The sequence below is a fragment of the Neopsephotus bourkii genome, unplaced genomic scaffold (assembly GCF_033783945.1).
Source record: "Neopsephotus bourkii isolate Nb327-2 ecotype Australia unplaced genomic scaffold, CSIRO-AGI_Nbou_v1 NB_1768, whole genome shotgun sequence".
Lineage (NCBI taxonomy): Eukaryota > Metazoa > Chordata > Aves > Psittaciformes > Psittacidae > Neopsephotus > Neopsephotus bourkii.
The window spans coordinates 11,327,501-11,347,005 of NW_026902242.1; positions in this window are offsets into that span (position 1 = coordinate 11,327,501).

Consider the following 19,505-nt stretch of genomic DNA (forward strand, 5'->3'; position numbering starts at 1 on the left):
CTTTTACCACCTATGATACTCATATAAATAAACTATATTAATAGGGTTTTTTTTTTTCCAGTACATTATGGGACTATAACAAGCCAGTTTGCTCAGCCATAGGGTTTGCTTTTGGGCAGCACAGCACTCAGGACACAGCAGAGCCAGGGTAATCGAACAGAAGCTTATAGCTCCATCCTGGAATCCTGGAGCTCTTGTGTGGAGGAGATCTCCGAAGAGATATGGGGTGAGCAGAAGCTGGTTTCCTGTGCTTGCAAGCTGTGAGGATGTGCTGGGACACCAGACAGGCCACCAAGTTGAAATAGGCTGAGTTTTGCTTGCATGTTTTTCATTTGCGATGTTGTCTTAGAGACCAAGGATACACTGAACTGTAAGTAATATAAACAGGAGAAAGGGATAGTAAAATATGGCTGTACCTGGAGATGAGATTTTGGCCTCTTTGAGATGCATTAAAGGTGGGATAAAGAGTAACTTCAATTTGATTAAAAAAACCCCAAAAGTATATTTAATTCAGGAAATGCTGGAGCCAAACTTTTTCAAAATGTGTTCTCAGATCCTGGGTGGGCTATCAAGTGGAAAGTCTGAAGTAAATCCTTGCACTCACTAGGCAGATCACAAGGATGCTAAATGTCAAGACTTAGGATGCAGGAACTTGACCTTGGTTTTTCTCACATCAGGAGAAAGGCAGAGGTGAAAATATCCTAGCCAAGCAATACTGTGTATAAGTGGGAGAATATCCTCCTCTATCCTGGAAATAACACATGCTACTGAAAAAGGGATCAAATGGCAAGAGTGTTCAGGTACTATATTGCTGGCCATATTTCAGAGAAGGAGAGGGAGGGAGAGAGCATCTTTCTCTGGGGATATCATGTAAATAAATCCTGCTGTGAGCGGTACAATCCTTTGTGTCAAGTTGATCACAAATCCTGGTATTCATCTTCAGGGGAGGAGATGATGTATATGCCTGAACACCTGCAACCACAGAGCTTTTATTGTGGAAATTCTGCTTGCTGACCCTCTTCCACTTAGGAGCTGAATTTAACGTGTGTTGTGTTCCTAAAAGCAGTAGATCAAAGCAGCGCTTACTTACTCCATAGACCCATTTCCTGTATTCCAGTCCTATTTGCTTTCTTTAAGGGCAGAGATAAGGTTTCAATATTATTTATTCCAGCTACAGAACCAATACAACTATCTGAGGGTTTTATTCTGGTAATCAGGGTATTGTTAGTATGAATACAAAGTAAGGTTCCATTGCAAATCTAGTGGAGGTCCTTAGTTATGCATCCCGTATTTGTGTGGCTGGCTTAAACAGCATGCAGGTAGAGGGAAAGGCAACAACTGGACCATTAAGTTTTACTATGGGTGCTGAAGCACAAGGCAGGAGGACCTCAGCCTGATTTGCAGGTTCTAAGATTGCAGGGTTGCAGTGGCTACAGGAGGGTGATTTTAAAAAGCTTATAAATAGATTCTGCTTTATTTGTAAACCACTGAGACTCAGTAAACATGGGGCTGCACTGTCCTGGTTTACGATGCTCCTTTTTAGAGCTGATCCACAATTTAAGCAGAATACTATCTGCAATCTCCAATTTATCTTTTAAAATGTCAGGAAATTGCTACTTTAAAATCCTGGACCCCAGTGTCTCTGTCTGATGCTTAAACATGGTGCCATGCATGGGCAATGCAGTGCTGGGATGCTCTGTGGGGTGCCTGCGCTGCCCTGGGCTTGTAGGCTGCTTTCTCTACCTGTGCCTCCCAGAGCACATTCCCTAGCAACAAGTATCTACAAATTCAAAGGTATTGAAAGTACCTGGAGTGCCTCGTGTGACCAAGGCAGGAATAGTACCATCCACAGAAATACCACAGCTATAGCAAAGATGGTGTTACCTCCAAAAGGATCCCCTCCCTCTCAAACAGAGTCTGGAGGAAGTACAGCAGAGTTAACCTGACCATTAATGTGGTGAGGTGTCCTCACCTGCAGGGAAGTTCAATGCCTTCTTTTTCCTCCTGTTCAGTGAAGAGGAATATGATCTACTACATAAACCCAAGAAGGTAGAAACAAAGCAAAATACCGCTGGGGGGCCATTTTAACATGAATCTCAGCTAGAACTGAAATGCATGTGCCCTTTGCAGACCATACCTAAACTGTGTTACGGAAGGAGATGCTGCTTTGTATCTTTTCCTGACTTTCAGCCTCTCTGTGGAATAAAATGCACTCAGGTGCTTCATAGCCATTTACTTCCAGCATACTGTCAAAATTCCAGTCTTTCCTGATGGTTTGCAATGGACCATTATTTTACAGTCATTAAATAATGATGATGATCTGTGCCAGCTTTGTGATGGCTATTAGCAAAAGTCAGAGGAATTTTCTGGTAGAGTTACATTTAAGGTGCTGTACAGTATCAATGGCAGCTCCAGAGGTAGGTGATTTCCTTTGTGATGTCTCAGCTTGTTTCCTTTCCAGTACTGATACTGCAGTTCCTGCCTGAACATAGGCAAAAGGTGATTGTTATTTCGTTATACTAATACAAAAGGCATTTTATGATTTATAATAGTGGTTTTAAGTCTGAAATTCCAGGGAGCAGCTTAACGCGAAGAGTGCAGTAGGAAAACCAAATCATTTCTTGTCAGGAGGAAATCTGTGTTGCTGTTGTTTAGTCCCTTTTTCTCAGTGATGCTTGCAGACAAGGATACAGCCCACGGGAGTGAATGCGCACTCTGTGGTGATGGGAGCATACAGGACTGGGGAGTAAGGGCTGCATCCAGCCTGGAAGGAGCGGTGAGCCATGTACAACTTTTAGCAAAGCAAGAATGGGGAAGCCAGAAAACAGAATTCAGTAAAGATTACTTCACAGAGTAGTGGCATCTGATCTGAGGTCACAACACATTTACCTTTTTCACTTCAGTTTTCTTCTAAAAACATCTTGTACTTGTCTTCACATCTGTGTAATGACGTACAGCTACAGGGCTAAACTCATTCACATTTTGCTATCTTATTGTCTTTGGCAAATATGTCTGAAGGGGCTGCAGGGCTGAAAAGGGCTCAGTGAAAGCCATTGTGACAAAGTAACATAAATGAGACGCATCTTGCACACGTGAATGTGCTTGGAAGATGCATTGATTTGGCAAGCTGTAATGTGACTTTGGCTGCCTGAGCTGACTCGGGAAGCTTTCCATGTCCTTTTGCCTCCTGTATTTTCCCTTTGAGTTGCCCAAGTTTATTCTCACTTTTGATTTCAGGCTGATTCACAAACACCCAGGAGATGCTCCAGCTAATTCTTGAGCTTCCAGTCAGTGAGAGAGAAATTGTGCTTATAGTGTAAATGGAGATTGCTCTCTGCAAAAGGCTCTCCCACTTGCATTGCTGTGCTTCAGATCTGAGGCACAGAGGTGGGTGCTCTATTGTAGTCTTCTAAACTTTCTGTCATAGTCTATGTTTTGCCTAATAGGTTTTTGACGGAGTGTATTGATTTCACTGTAGAATGGCAGTGACCTTTACATGCTGCTGTACGTTATGTCACATTGCAGTAGCCCCACTGAGTCCCCGTAGCCCTGACCCCATATCCAGCTTGTGAATCAAGAGCTGCACGTTGTAAAACCCTGCATGTTTACTCCTAGTGGGTTGGAAGGTAGGGGGGGCCTTGGTTATCTAAATATTCAGCAGCTTTCTACCATTTGCACTGCTCAAAGGTTCAGTATTGCAGAGATCCACCTCTGACTCTTCCCTGGGTTATGTGCAAGCAGGATGCAGCTGTGGAGCCCAGTGTTCAGTCACAGGATGAAGGCATCTGTCCCCACATGAGTTTCATGGGGTTCTTGCCCTGCCCTTATGCAGTTTTAGGACTGCTCAGGGTGTGTAGAAGTCGGCACCTTCACACTGGCACCAGCTTTGGGGTTTTCTCATCCTTGCTCCTGTCTGTTCCACCCCCAGGGTTCCTGTTAAAGAATGTCTAACGATGGAGAAACCTTGCTTTTGAGCTGTAGCTGTCCACAGATGCAGGCATTGATGCAGTTTTCTCATTGAAGAGTGCCAAGGGTCACGATTTTCATCTTGCCACATTGTTTGACAACTGGTACCACTGGAAGCAGAGTGCCCTTGTGTCAGAGACGGGAGGTAAATCTGTCACAGCCATCTTGGTTTGCAGATTCTACTAGACACCAGTATATGCTCAGAAATGTGGTCACAGCAGGTCTTTCCTGCCTAAAACCATCATCTTCTTTTTTGGGGTGGTCTCAGAGACAGGTTGGTAAAATCTTCAGAATGGTGCTTTTTGACATGCTGATCTTGTTACATTTTGCTGAGTAACACAAAAAAACCATCCACCCTGAAAGCTACTGCACATGGATTTATTGGTCTTAGTATATACAACTATCAATGTGAAGGTGGATTGTCAGCATAACATATACCTGAAGGAAGCTTAGTAATAATTAAGGACTTTTGATCAGAACAGCACCCTGCAGAGTTTCAAGTGAAACCAGAGAAAATTTACTCTGCCTTGCCCTCCCCCGACTAAGATATATGTATCTGTGTACATATATAGATATTATACTAAACTAAATGGGAAAGAAGTGGAGATCATATGGATGAACACATGAACTGTGAGAAAAAATGCATATTCATGGAATTGGGTCTCATCAGCAGGTACTTCAAAAGTATTGCTTCCTCCCAGAATTTAAGCAACAGATGAGAAAATCCATCCTAATTTGCTGTAAGTTACTCAGGGTTAAAATTTAAAGCTGCCTTGGAGCCTGCTGGATCAGAAGCATTGACTTGAGGCTGATGGGTACTGAGTACATTAGGGATTTTGTTACGGAAAAGACTTGGGCATTAAGGCAGCCAGTTAACAGATACATGAACTATTTTGATTATTGATTAAAAAAGATAGTATTAATACAAAACCAGGTAGTAGTTCTTCTCAAGTAACAACAGTCGCCATTTTTTCCTCCACTGTGGATCTGCCTAGAAATACCTTTTTCCCAGTTTTTATGGGTTCGAGCTAATCACTATTCCTTTCCTTGCATGACTGTAACCAACTCCACCTATTGGTATCATCATAGTCCAAACTAGCAAGCAAATTATTTATGTAGATTCTTCTATGGTACAAAATACATGTTTTGATAATTAGTGGGGTTATATTTAAACTCCTACAGCTGAGGTAGGCTCTTACCCTAGCAATTTTGAGAGTAGTTTAGCACAAGTGATATGTAGTGTGGGACAGTGTTTCCCCTTCTGTTCTGAGCTTAGTGAAACTAACCTGGGAATATCAAGGGCTGCATAACTGCTGACAAAACAACTGGATTTCTGTTGAAGAGGAGCTGGCAAAGTCTGGCATTTCTCAAGGCCAATTTTGTTACCTGACATGCTGCCAAAAAGGAGCTGCAAGTGATGAGGTTAAGGGCTCATTCAATGGCTGTGAAATCAGCATCAAGCAAACAGCCACAGGGAGTGCCAGGCCATGTTCAATCCTTTGCCTGGAGTCTCCCAATATTAGGATTACTCTTGACAGAGCAAAGGCTTTCACTGGCCTAGGCAAGCAGGATGAGCAACAAAAAACAACTTGCTACAAAGCACAGGGATAGTGACAGTGGCAGAAGCTGCTGCTGAGCCTTAGCTACCTTTAAAGCCTCTATGTCTTAATTTCTTTTTGTCTGAGTCCTTCTTCCTTTCGTGAAGAAAAAACAGTCAAAACATAGCCAAAAGCCTTTTCTAACCCTGGCTAAAACAGCAGAGTTATCTGATTTAATCTGGCATATACTCATTAAAGAATCTGGCAACCATGTAACCAGGACAAAGTTTTCCAACTGCCTAAGGGCTTTGTAAGTTAGGGGCTATGGTAAAGAAATTGTCTTACTTAATTGCAGTGATTTTAGCCAAAGCAGTGATTATAGCAATTTGAAAAGGTTTCTTCTGCAGTTGACCACTTTCCCTGATTAATTTGCAGTTCTTCTGCAGTTGACCACTTTGCCTCAGGTTAATTTGATCACACTTGCTAATTTGAATCACATTCCATAAGAGGATGATGACAAGGCCTCCGTAATCATAAGGACCGTAAATATGCAAGTAATATTCCATTCATCATTTATCCAACCAAGCTACCTTCAGGTGGTGAGCTGTGCCTTCAATTGCACATTCACGATTGCTCTAAGAGCTCTTGTGCTCTTTCCAGAAAGACGAGCCTCCGCACACCTTCAGCTGTCCATACCCCAGGGGCACCAACTGACATTGTCTAGAATGCTGAGCTACAGGCATTCTGGATCCCAAGGCAAGTAACATCCTGTGGAGCAGCAGGGTATGTTAGTTATCCAAATGGTAGGATCATTATTCATAAGAAGGCAAAGGCTGGATTGTCATCTGACTCTGCAGAATAGCACTCATTCCTTAGCAGTGTGGGAAAAGTTGGATTTAAGTCCTTAACTGGACTGCACAGGTGAGATAAAATTGCCATGTGTAGATGCTCCTGGACTAGTTTTCATCTGTGAAGGAGCTGCAATGGGAAACTCAGGACCTGATGTTTGCTCTGCAGTGGAGGCTTAAGTGGTCATGGCTTGCCCAGTATGGGTCACTGGACAGACACTGTTTCAGGAGTGCTTGCAGACACAGCATAAACACTACACAAATCAGTGTGTGGGTTTAATCTATTTTGTGTAGTACAGTTATCTCTGTAAGGCCTGACATGTAGCTGGGATGAGCCACAGTGGTTACTGCTGATGGTTTCATAGCGGTGACTGGCAATACTAGTGTTTCTGTATTACTAGTGTTATGCGTGTAACACTACTAACAATACTAGTGTTATGTGTGCAACTGTTCAAACTGTGCTGCTTATTGTTTGATGGAGACAGGGTATGTTGTTTTCTTATCTGTCCAGTTCCCTCCACTTTGTTGGAGCTAGAAGGCAAACCATGTGCTTATGCACATACTGACTGTCATAAAATTCACACCTAAGAAAGTCAGGTCAAGGTACAAGTACATATGTACAAATATACAGAAGAGGTCCCTACAGGCTATTAGGACAATAATAATCTTACCCTAGACCATTTGGCCTTTCGAAGCCAAAATTGAAGAGATTTGAAAATTGGGTGAAGAATCACAAATTGATGTGATTTCCCTTGGTCCGCTAAGACAAAAATCAGCTTGTGTTTTTGAGGAGAAAAAAGCAAGCAAAAAGTGAGGCAGTTTTGGGGTGGTAGCTTGGTCTTTTTCTATTGGCTGAATCTCATTGTGGCTTATGCATTCATAGCATTCAGAATTTTACCTGAACTATTCACACAAAAGAATGCGCTAAGGACAATGGGAAATAACATATGGATTGAGACAAGTAATAAATAAGGTGTAATGTGTTTATTCTGGATCCATCCATTCCACCTACCCACATACCTAAAGCACATATCACTGCAGTAGCTTAGCATCATGTCTTATCCCTGGCATGTTCATGTTTATGTATTTCTGTTCTGTGAAAAAATAAGGCAAATTACAAGGTTTCTTTACATTCCACATATGTTCCATGTTATTTATTCACCTTTTTTTGCTCTTGCCTCTAAGAGTATTTCAAATAATCTTGACATCTCATCTATACACAAAGCCAGGGAATTCTGCATTTCTGTTACTTTTACAACACAGCAAAACCCCATTCATTTCTTTTGCTTTGGTCACTGCATCGTTGCAAATTTCTGTCATGAAAGAAGATATTTTTGCCCATGTTAGCTGAGCTTTTTCTTCACAACCCCAGAAGCTGCCCATGTCCCTGTGGGCCCCTTTGCTTAGCATCAGATGTTAAACTTAGTTTTTTTCTGTGACTGATCCTGTTATGAAGTTAATTTGCAGAATGATATGACCCAGCCTAGCAAGAAGATTGGCCAAAGGGGCAGCAGGACTGACTAAGAGACAGGGACCAGGTCTGAAGTCAAGCTAAGTGAGCTGAATAAAGGCTTTGTTTCAGGGTAGAGAAGCAAGTGGACAGACCGCTGTCTGCATGGAAATCCTCTGAGGTTCAGGTACCACCTCTCCAGCTTCAGTGCAGAAATGGGGTGGGCCTGTGTTTTGCCACATATGATGCAGAAGGTGATTTTAGAGCCCCTGAAAGAGGCACAATCAAGTGTATAAGCAACCCTTCTAGTTTTACCCTTTTTTTTTACCCTAACGCATGCTTAAAGACTGCAGTGCTGTGTTTCTGAGACCATACAGAGTATATATGAGGGAATGTTGGAATATATATATTCCCACAAGCCTTTGAAGTTTTACCATCTGCCCAAAGAATATGATTGAAAACTGATGTCCTTTAAATGTCTTATTTTAGGGGTGATCAACTTTTGTGGCTTGATTTAATGTTCCATCTTGCATTGCCCTGACTGGCATGCAGAGCAAAATGAATGTCTCCAGCATCACCTCTAGAAAAAGTGTGATAGTTTGAGGGATCTAGGTCAAATTAAGTGGCCAACAGACTTCTTGAGTACCTGGTGCCCAGAGCAGGGTCTTGATGTGCTCTGTTCAGTCATTCTGGCTGCTTGCCCATGTGCTATGGCCATCAGATTGATAAAAGGCCACTAAAATCTGTGGGTAAATTCAGCATGCTTTTCAACGAGCTATCAGGCCCTTGGAGAGCAAAACTGTGGCCTTGTCCAGGCAGCTCCTGGTCAGGTTCTGGGTTGTGTGATGGAGAGAGAAACATGAGTGCCCTGAGATGTGAGGAGAGGGGGAGGATGTGAAAGTAATGCTAATTCCTACTTCTGCCTCTTGTCAGGCAGGTGAGAAACGAAATTGAAAGGAGCTGCACAAGGGGCTGGAGAGCTTGTAGTTAAAAAAGTGATATATAAAAGAAAAAGACAGAGCAACAGATTTGAGCTCTGGGTGAGATGGAGTTTTGGGGAGCTGAAATTTCCTAAAGCAGTTCATCATTTCAATGGTGAATTACAGGACCTGATACTGTAGAGAGGAGGAATGAGGCAAGCTGCTCAGCACTGCAGGAAAGCTAGTGCCTTGTCTGATGCTTCACAGTAAGACACAAGGAAGAGAAGTCTGTGGAGGCTTCTTTTTCAGCTGATCACCGGTGAGCAGACAGGTCATTTCTAATTAGTACTTGTCAAATTAAACCAAGTTAACCCAGACAAAGCAGGAGGTATTACATGAGAAACTGGGCTGTCATTCAGAGCTTTAATTTTCTGGGCCAACTATAAGGTTTGCTGGTATTTGTGTGCTGGTATCCTTCCCAGACTCTTAAATGCCTTACAAGAAAATGGGACTTCTTGTACAAGAGCACGCAAATGGCCTATGTGTGGCTGTTGATGGTTGAATTTGAGATCCTCAGGACAGTGAGAAGAGCGTGCAGCAAGCTCACTGCCCTAGACTTCAAAAGAGCAGACTTTGGCCTCTTCAGGAACCTGCTTAGTAAGGTTCCATGGGATATAGCCCTAGAGGGCAGGGGGGCTCAAGACTCTTCGTTGGTCTTCAAGGATCACCTGCTACAAGCTCAGGAGTGTTGCAACCCAACTAGAAGGAAGTGCAGCAGGAGGGCCAGGAGACCTCCTTGGATGGATAAGGAGATGCTGAGGAAAATTCAAATGAAAAAAAAGTTTTATAGTGTCGTGGTTTAAACCCAGCCAGACAGCTTGTGCACTCACTCCTCCCTTCTTGCCCTCCCTCTACTCCTGGAGGGACGGAGAGGAGAATCAGAAAGAATGCAACTCCCACAGGTTGAGATAAGAACAGTTTAGTAACTAAGGTATAACACAAATCACTGCTGCTACCACCAATAATAATAATGATAAAGGAAATAACAAGGGAAGAGAATACAAGACCTCATCACCAGCCGACTGATAACTCTCCCCCCCCAGCCCGACCAGGCACCGACCGGTACCTCCTCCAAACCTGCAGTCCACCTAGCCCTTCTGGGTAACTCCCAGTTACCTCCTGGGCATGACATGCTGTGGTATGGAATACCTCTTTGGTCAGTTTGGGTCAGGTGTCCTGTCTCTGCTTCCTCCCGGCTTCCCCTCCTCTCTGGCAATGCATGAGGCTCACAAAGTCCTTGGCCAAACCAAAATATCACTGTTATCAGCTCTGTTCCCAGCCCGAAAGTCAAAACACAGCACTGCACCAGCTACCAAGAAAGAGAAAAATGACTGCTACTGCTAAACCCAGGACATACAGAAAGTGGAAGCAAGGACAGGCGGCCTGGGAAGAGTACAGGGATGTTGTCCTGGAAGCTAGGGACAGGTTAAGAAAGCTAAGGCCCAGTTACAATTAAACTTGGCTAGGGATATTAAGAATAACAGGAAGGGATTCTACAGGTACATAGCAAATAAAAAACAGATTTGGGAGAACGCAAGCCCCCTCAGGAAGCTCTCGGGTGAACTAGCTACACAGGATTTGGAGAAGGCTGAGGTTCTGAATGACTTCTTTGCCTTGGTCTTCTCTAGCAAAGGCTCTGACCTCACAACCCAAGTCCTGGAAGGCAGGCACAGGGACTGTGAGAATGAAGACCTTGGGCCCACTGTAGGAGAGGAACTGGTTCGAGACCATCTTAAAAATCTGACTGTGCACAAGTCCATGGGTCCTGATGAAATCCATATGCGGGGCCTGAAAGAGCTGGCAAATGAAGTTGCTAAGTCACTGGCCATCATATTTGAAAAATCATGGCAGTCAGGTGAAGTTCCCGACGACCAGAAAAAGGGAAATATAACCCCCATTTTCAAGAAGGGGAAAATGGATGACCTGGGGAATTACAGACCAGTCAGTCTCACCTCTGTGCCTGGCAAAATCTTGGAGCAGATTCTCTTGGAAGGCATGCTAAGGCCCATGAAAAACAAGAAGGTGCTTGGGGACAGCCAGCATGGCTTCACTAAAGGGAAATCCTGCCTGACCAATTTGGTGGCCTTTTATGATGGGGCTACAGAACTGATGGACAGGGGTAGAGCAGTTGATGTCATCTACCTGGACTTGTGTAAAGCGTTCGACACTGTCCCACACGACGTCCTTGTCTCTAAATTGAAGAGACATCAATTTGATAGGTGGACCACTCGGTGGATAAAGAACTGGCTGGATGGCCGCACACAAAGAGTTGTGGTCAATGGCTCAATGTCCAGCTGGAGACCTGTAACGAGTGGTGTCCCTCAGGGATCGGTGTTGGGACCAGTCTTGTTTAACATCTTTGTCGCTGACATGGACAGTGGGACTGAGTGCGCCCTCAGCAAGTTTGCCAATGACACCAAGCTGTGTGGTTGGGTTGATACGCTGGAGGGAAGGAATGCCATCCGGAGGGACCTTGACATGCTTGTGAGGTGGGCTGATGCCAGCCTCATGAAGTTTAAGCATGCCAAGTGCAAGGTCCTACACCTGCGTCGGAGCAATCCCAGGCACAGCTACAGGCTGGGCAGAGAAGAGATTCAGAGCAGCCCTGCGGAGAAGGACTTGGTGTTGGTTGATGAGAAAATGAACATGAGCCAGCTTCAGTGTGCGCTTGCAGCCCAGAAAGCCAACCGTATCCTGGGACACATCAAAAGGAGCATGACCAGCAGATTGAAGGAGGTGATCCTGCCCCTTTATTCTGCTCTCATGAGACCTCACCTGGAGTATTGTGTGCAGTTCTGGTGCCCTGGAGGGCCACGAGGATGATCAGGGGAATGGAGCACCTCCCATATGAAGATAGGTTGAGAAAGTTGGGACTGTTCAGCCTGCAGAAGAGAAAGCTGCATGGAGACCTCATAGCAGCCTTCCTGTATCTGAAGGGGGCCAATAGGGATGCTGGGGATGGAGTCTTCATTAGGGACTGTAGTGATAGGACAAGGGGTAATGGGTTAAAACTTAAACAGGGGAAGTTTAGATTGGATATAAGGAGGAAATTCTTTCCTGTTAGGGTGGTGAGGCACTGGAATAGGTTGCCCAAGGAGGTTGTGAATGCTCCATCCCTGGCAGTGTTCAAGGCCAGGTTGGATGAAGCCTTGGGAGATATGGTTTAGTGTGAGGTGTCCCTGCCCATGGCAGGGGGGTTGGAACTTGATGATCTTAAGGTCCTTTCCAACCCTAACTATTCTATGATTCTATGTGGGTAACCCTGTGGTTACAGGCAGGTCCTGCTCTATAGAGTCCCTTTGTGTTATTGTGGTCCCTGTTTGTGTGTAATGAGAGGTAAAATACAATTCTTTATTCTGTAGGAATAAGAAGGGTAGGTTTTATTTTGACTTTTCTGCAGTGTTCAATGGAAGTGGCAGGAGTTGGTAGCTGAGATCTCTGCATTTCAGAAGTGAGACTGATGAATGCTATGCATCGTCAGTGCACCATATTTTGTATTTTTAAGTGTTTAATGTGTAAAATTTCACTGAGAGAAACTCTCAATAAGGTATTAAAAAAAAAAGCCTGAAGTATGATTAGCAATTTACACCTTCTTAAAAATGAACAGTACTCTTGTTGTTTTGATATACAGCTCCATTACCAATTTGCAACTTTAAAGAGATGTAACCTTTCTCTATTAACTTCTGCTCTCTTTCAGTTAGCTGAAAAGATTCAGGTTTCCTTTGCCTGTATTGCACTTTCCTGTACACAGTTAAAGCAAGGCAGTAACAAAACTGGTTTGTTAAGGAACTGGAGTGTGATTCAGCTTACTGTAGCCTAGGCTATCAGAGTTGACTGGTAATCCTGCTGAAGAGTAGCCCTGCAGGTTATTAAAGAAAAAAAAGAATTAGTTTCTGAGAATACATCAACAAAAATTTCTTCATGCTTGACAGTCACATACCCATAACCTTCTTATTTATCAAACTGGCTCCAGGGAATAGCACAACCTTCAGCCTGCTATTGTACAATGTACTGTGCCTGTTGGCAGAGCAATCTTGACTGATAATTCCCATCTCCAAGGCTGCCTTACTCTATCTGTTCAAATTGATTTACCCCAGCTATAGCACCCAAGGAGACACCTTCTACGAGAAAGTCCAGTTGTCAGAGGTCAGTCCATTTAGACTGTTCTCCAGCATTCTGGCATATCTGGGAGCACTTAGATTTATGGACCCTATACAAATCTGTTGCAATGTAAATATCATAAACAGGGCCATGCTGTTAAACAAATGCAAAGAATTCCTTTAGCTGGAAGATGCTTAAAACTGTTTATGGCAATGGTTTTACTCCACTTATTTTATTGTGAAACCGAAATACTACCTTTATTTTCTTCCTATTTCACCCCCTCACAAATACTTAGAGTAACCTTATCAGCCCAAAAACTATCTATGAATTGTCATCATACAAGTGGTGAGGTTTGCAAATTAGCTCAGCTCTGGGCTCCCACATAGGCTAAGGTGTGGTGTACAGTCCGCAAGGCACTGTGGCATGCCACACCTTAACATTATCAGGGAACCATGATTCCTAATGTCTCAAAAAGGAGATGTTCCCTAGTGTTAGGGAAAGAAAACCTGGAGATGACTGGCTGCTCACAGTATAAGTGAAGGTTATGGAGAATAAGTCTGGCCAAGACCCTGCTGAAATCATGAGGATTTCAATGGCCTTTAAGTCTCATTAGTACAGCTAGTGTTCAGTTTTAAAGATGCTTTTCATTGTTCAGTTTTTTGTTTCTTAGTTGATACCAGAAGGTACATGAAGCTTGGTTTCTGTGGGTAGCTGAAATAGGAACCCAAAGAAAAGAAAAAGCATTATTGATCAATGACACTTCAAATTGAGGATATTTGTAAGTTTAATGATACATCTTCCCAATTCATACATGGAAGTAATACAAAGTAATATTCAGTAAGAGACATTCAGTTGTCTTCTGCTGAGCACATACAATTTAACTGACAAATAATAAGATTTTTGCTCCTTTAAATGTAAAAAACTTAATGCACACTGAACACAGGATGGTTGCTGAATTCTTATCAAATGCGCTACCAATTGATTATATGGGGGAAAGCACATCATCTATCAGCTCTCTGCATGGGGGAATGATTAGATCCTTTTGATCATTGATAGGTGTATATTAGGTCTTAAAATGAATCCACTCCTCCAGCTTTTGAAGAAGAGAACAGTCACTCCTGACTGAACACTGGTACATATGGGAAGAGCATAAATGCAAAATAAAGGGCTACAGAACAAGAATGCTTGACAAACCAAAATCTTGGTCTTAGTTTTGGCTTGATTTATCTTTGTGCTGCAGGCAGGAGAGCTGTCCCCCGTGGCAACGTTCTTTAGTGGCTTACATGGCCTCTTCTCTGGTGAAAGTGTTGTCCTTGAAATCACCAAGGAATATCTTTATTTCAGTTTCAGCTTGAGGTTATCATTATAGTACATTTTAAAGATACATTTAATTCCCAGTTCGTACAGGAAAGTCATAAAAACTATTGATTTTTTAGCCCAGATCATTAAGAATTTTAACACAGGCTGTGGCTACTCAGATAAAAGAGGTTCTATTAAGAGCTTAACAAAGGTTAATTTTAGCATATAATTAACTCATCAGCTAATGAGCTAAAGACAACTTTATCATTTAATTGTTACATCTGGTAAAAAGTTCAAAGAGGAAGAACAACAGCTTTCAACATCTAAGTGCTTAGAGTAGTAGCCATGCTTATTCCATCACCCCAAGGAAGGTTAAAAACCAGCCCCTCTTACAAATCCCTTTTCTTTGTGTTTCTCATTTCTTTCTTCAGCCTGCTTATGGGAACAACTCCTTCCCCCTGGCTTGCTGTGTCCATTCTCGTATATTGCAGGGTAGTATTTAGAGTGAAGATGAGTGATGAATTCATAAGTGAATTTCTGAAAGTATTCGAATCGGGGGGATAGGTAACAGTCTGGTGGAAGATGACACTGCTCACTTGATTGCTCCCTATGGCATCCTTTCAGTCCCTGAGCTTATTCAGTAGCTGTTGGAGGAACTTGGTAGGGGAAAGGGGAAGCAGTGTTTCAGTCAGACAAGGGGAGTAACTGCATTCCCTGTTGCTGTTATGAAGTAAGATGCTGTATGGAAGTCTTCCTCTTGCCAACCTACTTGGAGATTAAGACTTATATCTAGAAGTTCAGTTAATCTTGCAAGTTAATGGAAAGACATTTAGTGGAGCAGATGCTCAGCCGCAGTAACTCGTACAGTTTGCCACCTGGGAATCTGCCTCATTGACTGTGGTAGGACCTTGTTTTGGGTTCCTATTGAGCAGAAGGGTCTCTCAGCAACAGCACTGGCTGTCCTCCTTTGGGAACTCCTGGGTTTGAGTTGCATCTTCTCTTCCATTTTCTACACTACCATGTGGACTGAACCCAGAGCTGCCTGGGGTGCTTAATGGGGCAGAATGGGTTTGGTAGTGATTTGGTGGGAGGTGGTATTAAATAAGGGACAGCAAGGAAGGGAAAACTGAACATGAGTTAGGAACTGCAAAGCATGGGACATAGAGCAGATGTGGGGCTGAAAGGCAGCTGAGGTTCATCTTTTTTCATGGAAAGCTGAATATTCAAAGGCTGAATGTCCAGGCCATGGTTTGTGATGGGGTTTGCAAATCAGCAGAAGATCTTCTATCCTTATTCCTTACACCTCCTTCACATGATGAGAAACTTTCCTGCAAACAAGCACCCAGACAATGACAAACGAAATCCTCATTAAAACAAAGAAAGGTTAAGGGGAAAAAATAACCTATTTAAAATGAGGTAACTCACCAGTCTTTGAGCTGTAAATTGACAATAGGATTTATCTGAATCCATAATTGTATCTCTTTTACCTGCAGTTAGGCTGGTTAATGATGAAAAGAAGTATACAGCCTATCGTGAGGTTTTAATGAGGATTCTTTTTACAGAGTTAAAAAAACCCACCAAATTAAATCCTGCCAATTTACTCCATTGCAAATTGAGCGCCACCCTGTGCGCAAAAGAATCATCAAGTAGCTGAAATCAGTTACAGCTAAATGTGTAAGTCAGCGTGTGCTTTAGCCTTTAGTCATGAAGAATATATTAGATTTTAAAAATAAATGGCTTTCTGCTGAGTCTTCATTGCAATGGCTTTCTGACTTTTAATTAAATTTTCAGTACTTGTGGGTGCTTCTTCATGTACTTTGTCCACAGACTTCACAGCATCTCTATCATTATGTGCGGGGGGAAAACTAGATTGGAGATTATTAAGCTTGTTCATTCCTTTGTTATTCTCTAGTATGATACCTAGAGAATTTATTTCTTTTCCTCTTGTAAGATAAGAGCAAAGCATTTATTCTCCAATAATACTCTATAAGAATCAAACAAGAATGCATAAACTGAACATGATTAGCAGTAGCTGGTAGCTCGTTACATTTTGCTCATTAGACACTTCTGGTCTCTCTCATTGGTGTTAAATGGACTTAATGTAAATTAATAAGTACGGGTTCATGTGTCATTTGCAAGAAGCTCATAAGCAAAAGGGGAAACAGCGGGCGCTGCCGGCCGTGGTGAGGAGTGCCATTGCCTGTGGCTGTCAGAGGGGAGGGCTGCTCCTCATGTGGGACAGCAGGAACAGTCCCTCTGAGGCTGGGTGGTTGTTTTCTGTACCTGTGGGACCTTGGTGCCAGCTCTGGGAACTCCCCATCACCCCAAAACCAGGGACACCAGCCTGCCCTGTCCTGTGTACCCATCCTGAGCTCTGTGGTGGGATGCTGGGGGTTAAGAACATGGCCATGAGCTTTGCTGCCTTCTGCCAAGATCTGTGGGAGCAAGAGCGGGGCCATGTTGTGAGCTCTGCTGCAGCAGCACATCCATAGTGGAGCTGTGTGGGTGACAGCCAGCACAGGACAATTGTCTGTGTGTCTATGAGGGAGATACAGAGTCATGTAAATGTGACAGGAGGATGCAAAGGCTTAAGGAATATTCTCAGCTCCCCCCTTGCCCATCAGTGCTTACTGAGTGTAACAAAAATGAATGTGTCCGGGCAGTGCTGGACCTATCATGCCCCTAATTTCAAGTGTCTCATCACCAATTTATCCCCACTCGCATCTGTTCCCTTTCCCTGATGGACTAAGATTGACTGTCAGACCTGGGTGCTCTTCCTTCTCTCTCAGTATCCCTTCCAGCATGTCATTTTCCCAGATGTCTGCAGCTGCCACGTCAATGGTTTGAATTGCTTGCTGCACGTGTGACTATTTTGTCTTCAGTCAAGTGTCAGTCCTGGAGGTTAGCATCCACCCCTGCCCAGTTTGTTTTATTATGGGACAGGTGAGAGCCTCTTCCTAGAACCTGCTGCAAATAGACTTCACAGGGAGCTAAGCCTGCACAGAGAGGACTTCAAGGGGGACTTCAGAGTGGTGTTGGAGTGGAGGGAATAACAAATACTTTCTTTTTTAAGGGTAGGAAAATGATAAAACAGTGTTATCCTTGCAGTGTTTCGTATTAATCCTATGCAATATCTGCTGGAGCTGCTGGAAAGCACAAATTATGGTGGGGATGGGAAAGAGGAAATTTGGGAAGTTGCTTAGCTTTTATTTTGTGTCAAAATGAATAGTGCAATGTTTTTAGGGGAAAAAGGAGACATACAGAGCCAGTCCCTTCTCTCTCCTATGTGTTGCTGTTGGTACTCACTCTGGACGTGGCCAAGCCCTGTTCAAATCCCATCCTGGCCTCTTTCAGAGTGAGTCTTGGACCAGGACATTCCAGGGAGGAGCAGCAGCAAGATGGAGGGCATCTTGTTTGGGGTGGCTTTGCATGGGCAAGGATGTGTTGAGGTTTGAGAAGTTTTGGCCCTCTCCCTACTGGCAGGACTCAGACCATGTCTACACCTAATCTGTGCTGGCATCTGCATGTCTTTCCTCTCTCCTCTTGCAGGCGCTCTGCAGCAATGAGCTGCAGGGCATGTTTTGTATAAAACTTTCCTTTTTGCCTCTATTTTCAATAGAAGCTGTTTTTTTTTTTTTAGTAAAAGATCTGAGCCCAATTATACCCAAAGATTGCTGCTCTAAGCCATTTACTATTAAGCACTTCAAACATGGGGAAACTGCCATTTGTTAGGCTTATTGTTAGGGTTGGATGTCCTTCTGTGGAGGTGTTCAGGGAAGGTAAAAATAGGGGGGGGCAAAGATCCAGACTTGTTTTGTGTTCCTGTTTTATTTGTGTGGAGTGTACCATTACTACGTCCAAGCTCTGTGAGCAAAGTTGTTACACACCTTAAACACTCTCCAGCAGATCCATGTGAGCTCTCATTTGTACAAACTCCAGTAAAACAAGTTTTCTGACCTAAATCAGCACCGGCCCAGCACTAAGGAGCTGGATTCTTTATTTGGCAAGGTATCCTTCTTGTCGAAATGCATTTACATAGAGCCCTGCAGCCTATGCACTAATAGCACCTCCCCCTGCTTCTGCCTCCTAGTGGGCTGTCTGAAGGAGGCTATACATATGTATTAAGTTATTAAGCAGTGGTGTGGGTTCTCACAAGTTCAAACACGGAGCATGCTGTGCCTATGCTCAAACGTCTCCAGGAGGGCCTGGATTAATAGAAATGCAAATGGAGCATCTGCACAAGGCCATATGATTAGAGCCTTCCCCCTCACACCTCAAAGTCAAAAGCAGAAAAACACTGCATGTGAAACACAACCAAAAAAACCTGGTGATATAATATGCAAAATCTGTTACCAATTCCAACAGCAGTCAGCAAAACATGGGGCCTCACCCCACTTTAAGCACCACTGGCCCTACCTTCTCAAAGATAAGTGGTTGAATCAGCGTTTAATTGCTTGGGTCTTAAAGTCCGTAGCGATGCTTGCCTTTGCCTAGGATTCCAGTGAACTTCAGCTCAGCCCTTCAGTTGTAATGCTGCTAACTTAAACAGAAAAGCTCCTGTTTTGTGCCAATTTACACAGAGTTCTCTCCATACCGATGGGAGGTCTGAATATGGCACATGCTAGTAAAATCAGTCATCAATAAAATCAACCAGGGCAGATATGCTCAGTCAAATTCTGCTTTCCGAGACTGGTGTTGATATGTGTTCATATGTAACCACCCTGAGTCTATTTCCTGCCACATGACAGTAGAATGCCACTCACTTGAGGCATATCCTCCTACGCTAATGTTTTACGTCCTTCTAGAGATACCCATTCATCCATGGTGGGGACTAGTATGGCATTATCATATCTTGGCTCCTGTTACCACAGACATGGAATAACCAGAAGGCAATGGAGCTACCGTTTCGTTTCCTTGGTTCCAGACAGATCCATGAGATATAATGGGAGAGGGTTAAGTGATGGATTTTTCCCTTGTGCAGTGGTAATGGGTTCCTTAGAGACTGTGAATGAAAATGACTCATCTGTAGAGAGATCTAGTTGTTTCTGCAGGAAACACATACCCACACAGTCAGGTGTCTCCTTCTATCCCTTCTTAATAATCTGCCTTCTCTGGAGGTAAATTGTCACAGGTTACCACAGGCCTCCTCCAGCCAGGATCATCTGAAGAGAATCTTATTCCACCAAGAGCTTTGTTGGGTAAATGCTATAGGGACAGAGGGATAGATGCTTGCCATTCTTTGTCTTGTTTGACGCCTTGTAGGGGTATGGCAAAAGGGTAGGTGGTCATGAGGAAGGAGCTTATCTTTGTCTTTTACATACGA